Source organism: Miniopterus natalensis, chromosome 1 (assembly GCF_054644295.1).
Source record: "Miniopterus natalensis isolate mMinNat1 chromosome 1, mMinNat1.hap1, whole genome shotgun sequence".
In the NCBI taxonomy this organism is placed as follows: Eukaryota; Metazoa; Chordata; class Mammalia; order Chiroptera; family Miniopteridae; genus Miniopterus; species Miniopterus natalensis.
Genome location: NC_142081.1, coordinates 129,002,520 through 129,011,967, shown reverse-complemented (window position 1 = coordinate 129,011,967; position 9,448 = coordinate 129,002,520).

Below are 9,448 nucleotides of genomic sequence, written 5' to 3'. Positions count from 1 at the left end.
CAGAGACAAACTAGGTCAGTTTCAGGGGTGGAGTGTAGCAATTCTTTTAGGGAGAAGCAAATGGGTGTTGCAACTAGGGATGGGCAAACAAGTTCTGGAAAAATGCCCCCCGCCTCCGCCCCCACTCCACTGAACTTTCTCTTGTTTCATATCAGAGCTAAATGATGGCTCAAAAATTTTTTCTAGTTATTATTTTTTTAAAATTTTTATTTTTATGAACTGTTTTAGGTTTATGTCTGTTTATATCATATTAGGGGGATTGGTTCTTGATTATTAAGAATTATTATTATTATTATTATTTTAAAAATATTTCTTTATTGATTTTGAGAGGAAAGGAAAGTGAGAGAGAGAGATAGAAACATCAATGATGAGAGAGTCATTGATCAGCTGCAGCCCGCAACCTGGGCATGTGCCCTGACAGGGAATCGAACCCCGATTGCCTGGATCCTAGGTGGACGCTCAACCGCTGGGCCACACCCGGCCGGGCTCTAGTTTTTTTTTTAAATAAGTGATAACTATTTTCCCCATGCACCTCTTTCCGTTTGGTTTCCAGTAGTAGTTTGGAATTTAGCAGGAATAATCTTTAAGCTTTGTGGAATCTTCAGCTGCAATGGTAATTTAGAGTAAACTAAACAGAAATGGTCCTTTGCTCTAAAAGGTTGACCTGGAAGGGACCTCTGATCTCCCTCTTAACTGATGGTGAAGCTGAGATTGAGGTTTGCCCACGATCTTGGAACTAGGTCTCGGCATCTCTGTTGAGCCATTTCAGAAAAATTACTACAGACATCTTCTGAAAAACATCTGGACAAGCAGAGTTCATCATTTTCTTTGGCAACACCCTTCATTGTCACCTTTTCTGAGGCTCAGGAAGTGGTTCTTATTCATCATATTTTATTTATTTATTTTGCAGAATAGGGATCTGGGTAAGAGGGTATGTTGTTCCAATATAATTTGAGAGAGATTTGCCATCTTTTCGCCTAGGGAGGATGGGCTTGAGAAGTGCACCAAAAGGCAAGGCTACATTTTGCCAGAACCTTCCTCTTCCATTTGAGTTGGAATCTAGGAACACAGAACTGGTTGGAAATCGAACTTGTAAATAAGTTTTATAAACATCTCTAAACTTATAGTGATGTTCACCAGGTGACATACTATCTCTTCCTCATCTTAATGCCCACTTCATTTCACCCATTTCTCCCTTGTGCTTTAGTCATTAATTTAGTGCGTTGTATTCCCTGAACTGGACTTTAAGAGCTCTGAAGACCTGAACTCTGTCTGATTCATCAATGCCTTGAGCTTAGTAGGTTCTCAAAATAAGATTGTTGGGTTAATGATGGTTCCCATAGCGGCAAAGATCATCCTGTGTGAGTCACGCTCGGGTCCTCTCACCAACTCACTTGACATCCACCTGTGATGGACAAACTTCATTTTGGAGGTTGGGTTCTCTATCATTCTTATTTAGCTTCTTTCAAACTCTTTGCATAGAAAATATAATAAAAATAAAATAAAAATATGTACATGAATGGGTAACATTTTCCTTGAGGCTTTTTTCTTTGGAGGGAATGTTGCAAAAAAGACCACGTCCATAGGCAACACTTTGGACTATGCTAGAATTAAGAGTATCATGAATCTGGTCTAAGAGAGCACAAATATTGACTTACTGAAAATCTGTCTCTACCCCATGCCTACTGAAGGCTGTTTTACATATGTGGCATGGAGGGACTGTGCTCACAGGAAGGCAGCTTGGCATTTTATTTGGTTGATGGTGCAGTCACGGTTGAGGCATGTTCCATGGGATGTGCCAGAGAATCTGCTGATTGGCATGATAGATATGAAATCTCCTTGGGCTCTGAGGGAAGTTTGATGTGTCAACATCTCCTCTCCATCTTTGTTCATCTGATATTTGATTGTAAGCCACGAAATCAGCAAGGGATATTTTTGCATTTCCTCTCAGGAAGAGGAATTAGAATGTGACAAATGGAAATGAACCCTTTTTGAGCAAGATGACAGTCTTTCATCAGAGTCTAATTTAAAAGATGCACTCCAGGTCTTGGTCTCCATTTTTAAATGAATAAGTGGACCTCTCTGTATGTCCTTTCACAGTGGTGTCCATCAGCTCAGGAGCCTTGAGAGGTCAGGGTTTCAGCAAACAGATCTCAGACAAGCACTGTCATTGACTGGGGACAAAACATTCAGATTCACTTCAAACCTGTAGATACTTTTGGCTTCTGGGGTCTGAGCTGCTGCTGCCGGGTGTGGAAATGCCTCATCACTGGGCCATGGGCTCCAGCAGTATGTCTGTTTGCTTGTTTGTTTTGGTAGAGGAAGTCGGTCCAGAGGGGGTGGGCTGAGGGGAAGTGAAGAGCTGAAAGACAATTCTTCAATTCCTAATGTAATAAAAAATTATTTGGGGGAGGGCGAGTTGATGTGGAGAAACATCAAATTTTCTAAAATCCTAAAGCAATAAAGATTCTTGAAAGATCATTAAATCCACCTTTATGTGCTTCAGACAAAGGAATTATGGCATTTAGAAGTTGCTTGAGGTTGCATAGAAGTTCTGAGTGCAGCAAATTGTAGCCTCTACAAGCATTTTCTCTGAGGGGCGTCCTATTGCTGAGATCCCAGCTCTGTGGAAAATTCTTTTCATTGGTTGGCAGCTGCTCCATTATTCCTATCCTGCTTAAAATCCAGGAAAAACAAAGCAACTCAAATCTTTTTTTGTGTGGTAAATCACTAGTTGTTACTATTATTACTGTTTCCATTTATGTCAATTCTTGATCAAGCGCCATGATCATGTGGTGTGCGTCCTTCCATAGCTCAAAGTGCTTGCCCACATTTGCACATCAGATCCCCACACACTGGTGGGTGAGGGATGGGGAAAATGTTAGAAACATGGACAGAAATGGGTATGTCTCAAGTGCTTGATTCTCAACTACAAGATTATAGAGTCACTTCCTTCCTCTCAGGTGCTCTCGTTACCAAAGAGAGCATTGTCTTTAGCAGTGTAACCAAGAGTACAAATCAGCAGAATATGCTACTCTGAGCTGTTTTCTCAGTGCTTGAACTGGGTTTGCTCTTAGTTGTCCCCATTTCCTATAATTCAGTTCTCGCTTCTCCCGGAAGAGCAAATAAATCCAACAAATATTTGTCAGGAGCCAGACTGTACGTAGCCTGTGTTGTGCAAAGGCACGGTGGCAGGGGGCACAGGGGAGGATGGAGAGAGATCCCAGCCCTCCAGGTGGCTGTAGAAAAGTAAGGGCCTCACATGAAGAGAGAAGCAGAGAGGACAGAGGTACTGCTTGCACTGAGCAGCAAATGAATGACACAGACAGAAAGTGCTGTCCAACCAAGTTCAGCAAAGACAAAAATTGCAGTCCTACAGGGTGATTGCCCTAGAAACCTTGTTGGGGAGGAAAGAAGTTCACCGTTTAGCTCATTAGGGCTAGAGGTGTAATCTTTTTCTCCCAATTCCTCGCTTCTCTTCCCTTCTCACCCCTTTTCTCCTGCCCCCCCCCCTTTTCCCCTTTTTGAGTTCATAAGCACAGATGATCACTTTACCTGTAACCCTGCCTTAACTTGCAGTGCTTATGGAAAATGTAGTTATCCACCCTGATCACTCTTGTGTAAATGTAGTCTTAACTACAAAATGGACGTTTTTCAAAGGATTGCTAAGGAGAAGCCTGAAATTGCACATGGACAGTCAATGTTCTCTTGCCAGTTAAGGAGTCCGTTAGGGGGTCATGAGGTCAGCTCACAGAGCCTGCAGCCTTCCTCTTCTGTTTCTGTCCCCAACAGTTTAATTTTAAGCACATTAAATCACACAACTCAAATTTAAATGATTAAATTTTAACAATGAATTTAATCATTTAAATTAAAATGAAGCAAAAAATCATCTCTTAACAATAGCCACAGTGACAATGGCAACAACAGTGAGAGACTGAGTGAAATAAGGTCCGGTGGCTGTTATGAGGATTAGACCCTGTACTTGTCATCCTCAAAGGAGCACTTCTGGCTTCTTTCCTGTTGGATTCTCAACCTTGAGCCAACATTTTCCTCACAATCATTTCTGTTTTTAAGAAGCAGAGGGCTTTGGGATGAGACAGTTGGATGTGTATCCTGGCTCTGTTGCTTGATAACTGCATGGATCTAGCTAGGTGTGTTTCTTATCCTCTGGGAACCTCACTGTCCCCATCTGGACATGGCGGTGGTAATGCTTATTTCTTTGGAGTCCTCGAAGATTAAAGGAGATCTTGCTTGTGAGGTGTTTAGCAGAACTGGCATGTGTTAAGGTCTCACTAAGTAGGGTTAAGGATCTGGTTCCTGTTTAAGGGATTCACATGGAAGGTCTGCTATGATGACGAGAGGTGAGGACATCTTTTCCCATCTGCACAAGTTTGGGGCAGAATTGGCTTCATTAGGGGCTCACAGAGTGTTAGTCTGCTTTAGATACATCACTTACGAGTTGTGCCTTCTTGAGCCAGTTATCTCACCTCTCTGTGCCTCAGTCTTCTCTCCTCTAAATGAGGAGAAAAATTGTACCCACTTCATCAGGTTGCAAAGCGGATGAAAGGACTTACTACTATACACAAAGTAATAAATAGTTCCTGGCACACAGTATATGCTCAATAAATGTTAACCATTTTAGTGTATTATACATCTCACTTAACACATTCGAGTGGAATTACAGACTGACTTCCCAGAGGGAGGCAGTTTCTTTTCTACTCCTATGGTTCTTGGTTCTCACAAAATTTAATAAGATACAAGCCCTGCTATTGTAGCAGACGTCTTCATGTCATTACAGCTTCCCACCATTGACACATCATTGCTGACATTTTAGTAGGTGTAGGAAGAATGTTGTGGTCTGGTCTATGTAGCAAAAATATTTGTGGGAGGCCCCTCTGATTAGCTTTATTATTGCTTCTAATGCACTGCACATGGCCAATCAAACATGCTTGGAAAGAGGCCATACTGGTTTCAAAGACAGATGATCTAAAACTAGCTCTCATTTAATTGTGGACCCGAGGAATTCCAGCTAATGTTTCTAAGAGCTGCCACCACATATTTTGTGGTATTCTCCCTGTGACTACCAGTGTTTTTTTCATTCTTTTCCAAACCTACACAACCTACCTTGGGTTTCTAAATGATGTAAGTATAAAATAACATATCTGAGTTTTAATATTTTAAGATTTTATTTTTATCAAAGTTTCATATGCACACAGTGTAAAGAGTCAGATTTCAAGACTTATTATGACAAATGTCAATCCCTTGCCCAGTACCTCCTGCTATGGTTGAAATGTTTATGTTCACCCCAAATTCATATGTTGGAGCCTTAACCCCTAACGTGATCTATTAGGAGGTGAGACCATTGGTAGGTGCTTAGGTCAGCAATTTTCAACCTTTTGCATCTCATGGTACACATAATTACTAACATTCTGCTGCACACCAAAAAAATATTTTTTGCCAATCTGACAAAAAAAAAAGGGTATAATTTTGATTCACTCATACTGGATGGTTAGTGTTGTGTTTGCTGCTGTCATTTTCTTTATTTGACAATCTAAGGGAAAAGAGGTCAGTGCCCTTGACTAAATAGTAAGGTATTGCATGTTTTAAAAATTCTTGCCCTGGCCACTGTGGCTCAGTTGGTTGGGTATTGTCCCTTGCACTGAAAGATGCTGATTTGATTCTGGGTCAGGAGGCAGCCAATTGATATTCCACTCTCACATCAATGTTTCCTCTTTTTCTCTCCCTCTCCCTTCCTCTCTCTCTAAAAAACACACAATTAAAATATTTTAAAAAATTCTTGAGGGACATGAGTGAGTGGTGGCACACCGGTTGAAAAACACTGGCTTAGGTCATGAAGGTAGAGCCTTCATGATGCGATTACGTAAGTGCTTTTAGGTAAGAGACCCTGCATTACTTTCTAGACTCCTTCTCCATGTGAAGAGAAGTCAGAGACCCTGAAGAGGACTCTTACCAACGATGCTGGCACTCTGATTTCAAACTTCCAGCCTCCAGAACTGTGAGAAATAAGTTTCTATTGGTTAAAAGCCTTCCAGTCTGTAATAGCAGCCCAAACAGACTAGGACACCCCCTACCCCACCCAACTACTACACTTTCCTGATTCTCAGAGGAAATCACCTTCAACTGTTTTAATTCTTCCTTTTGGTATTAATTTTCAAGATCTCAAAGTAAAGTGTTTTTTTAGTGCTCTTTTCAAAATTTCATTATCAGGTATTTTCTGTTTTCTTCCCACTTTTGGAGATGAAACTTACTTTCTCTTTCACCAAATCTGTACGTCACCTACTTCCAATACCTCTTTCAACATACTGCCCACCTTCCCCGTTCTCCTAATACAATTATGTAGGAAACGTACTTATGTTATTTTAACTATGTAAATGCTAATAGCAACTAGAATTTGTTATACCATGATTATCTTGATTTCTTACAAAACTTTTTGATTTTCCCGGAGTTAATAATGTTTTTTTGTTTTTAATCATCGCTAATCTGTAAACTTCCTTACACTTGTTTTAATCTCCTCTCATTGTATTCAAATTCATCAATTACGTTCTTAATTCATTTTTTTGGAAAGTTCTCTTTTTCTAATTACCAATCTGATGATTGCTTTCTAGCCTTGAAATCTCCCTTCACCTCATCCTAGGAATCTCTTTGCCCCTCTGTGGGGTTGGAACCCTGTTTTCTGGTTCCTGCGTCTTCATGTCTTCCCTTCTCTCCTCACTTCATTTGTTGGAGAAACTCCTCTAGTAGCTTCTTTATAAAGTGTGCATGGGGGATGAATGTTTGAGAACACACACATCTCAAAATGCCTTTAGACTTAACAATTGTAGTGTAAAACTCTCAGTTGTAAATAATTTTCCAAAGCAATTTCAAAGCTTTCCTCCCATTGTCTCTTACCTTTCAACACTGACGTTGAGATACCTGAGTCTGCTCTGATTCTTGATCCGGTGCATGGGAGTTTCTTTCCCCTCTCCTCAATATTAGAATCTTTTCTTTGTCTCCAGTAATTGCAGCTTCACAAAGATGTGCCTTGGTGTGAATCTCTTTGCATTCACTCTGCTGGGCCTTCAGGCTCTTTTAATCTGGACATTTATGTTCTTAAATCCTGGGAAATTTTCTTGAATAATTCATTGGATAGCTTCACTCTTACTTCCCTTTACTCTTTTCTTCCTTTCTGGAATTCCAGAGCTAGCCTCTCATTTTCTTTCTTTCTTTTTTAAAACATATCTTTATTGATCTCAGAGAGAGGAAAGGAGGGGGAGAGAGAGAGAGATAGAAACATCAGTGATGAGAGAGTCATTGATCAGCTGCCTAGCCCTGACAGGGAATCGAACCCCGATCTCCTGGATCCTTGGTCGATGCTCAACCACTGAGCCACGCCCAGCCAGGCTTATTTTCTTTTATTGCATTTTCTATTTTTCACCTTTATGAACAACATTCTGGGTGCATTTTCTTACCTTAACTTATAACACTTTTATTGAGATTTTAATTTCTGATATACTTTTTATTGAGGTAAAATTGACATATCATAAAATATCATATTTTTAACTTTCAAAGCTCTATCTTGATTGTACCTATTTGTTTTTTTAGAAGAATACGCTTCTCTTATATATTGAATTTTTTAAGTGTTCATTTTCCTGCATAGCGTGTCTTCCTTCCTTGTTGCCTTTCTCTGTTTGTTTTGGCCTCTGCCTTTTCCTTGAGTGTCTGCTGATACTTTCAGGGTGGGAGCTAAAAAAGGTTAATTGGATTCTCAAAGCTCATGAGGAGGGGGTGTTGACTGTAGCTCTCTCTCTGTAGGGTAATCTGGCTGGGCCATTTGTTTGGGGAACCCTCACATCAATTTTTAAGATTTTCCTTTCCATAAGCTTGTCAGTTTATCTAGAAGATGCTGTTCTAGCCTCCATTCTACATACAAATCTCTAGATGCCAGTGTTCTGGGTGAGTGCGAGAGAGAGCTAAGGATCTCAGCTTGCAAAATGTAAATTTTAATTTTAATCCATTGGTTTTCTTGTGGCACCCCTTTCAACTGTATCTTGGGTACCCCAATCTAGCTATCCTCTATTTTAGCTTCTGTAGAGAATAAACTTAAGATTTCTGTGAGGGTGGGGAGGGCAGTTGCCTGACTGTAGAGAGTATGTCTCTGTTTCCTTAAGTGATTTCAACTGGCCATTCTGTTTAGAGCCCTATCTTCATGCCCTCTGCCAGAGATACCTAATGGTAACATCTGAGCTCTTTGGGGATATGGGTGGTAAAATTTGTTTCTTGGATTTCCTGCTGTGGTTGAAGGCTGAGGCTGCAACATGATGGTAATGCTCATGGCTTAGCTTGTACTTGCTAAGCCCACACCCTTCTTCCTTTTATTTTCCATCCTCCAAAATTTTGTCTCTTCTTCCACTATTTTGTCCTTGTGAATTTATTCCTTAAAATAAGTTTCTTCACTGTTATTTTTGTTGGAGTTTTAAGAGATATTGGAGACAATTGCATATTTCAACCCATTTATAACGAAAACCGTGACTGAGGATTTTTTTTGGAAACAAAATCAGGAACATTGACACATGAATGAGTATGGTATTGTTTCATCAATGGACTATATGCTTATTTTAACTAAACTGCTGTTAGCTAGCACAGTTTTTTGAATCCTCTTTTGTAATTGCCTTCATAGCTCACAACATAGTCCTTTGAACTTATGCAAAGGTTATGCAAATTTAATAGATCTGATTTTTAGAAGCACCAAAATGCCACATGGGAAGTAGGCTTGTAAAAAAGGCCAATGATAAAACTTGGCTTTCATTTAAAAATCTTGCTGATTCTGTAATGGACACAAAGTCAGAAACTGATTTTTTGAGAGTAATGTAGAGCATATAGAATGGGGAGGATTTCTCAATTGCTTGAGACTGAAATTTTGACTGGCTGTTTTTGAGCAAGGATATCATTATTGAAGTAGTTCATAGTCTCCTAATATCAACATCAGGTTGTGTTCATAAGCACAGGTTTTTCTTTTCTTTTTTCCCTATTTGTATTGAGATATAATTGACATATATAACACTGTATAAGTTTAAGGTGTACAACATAATGATTTATTGTATGTATTTATCGTAAAATGATTACCACAGTTAGTTACCATTCATTACCTCACTTAGTCACAATCTTTTCCTTATACGTTACTGTTAACTATAGTCATCATAGTTGTACATTACATCCCCAGGACTTATTTTAACTTCTTCTATAAAGATTCTCTTTATTATACCCATATTGGCCAAACCACTTAAACCCTTAAAAGGCAATAACAAAAATCTTTTCAGCTTAGAATCTTGGAGTTTGAAGCGTTTATAAAGATGGTTCAATTCTCATGTACATACAAAGGCCAAAGCTTAATTTACTTGCCCAAGTTAGCATTCTAGAACCCAAGATGTTGACTCTAGTCTCAAATAGA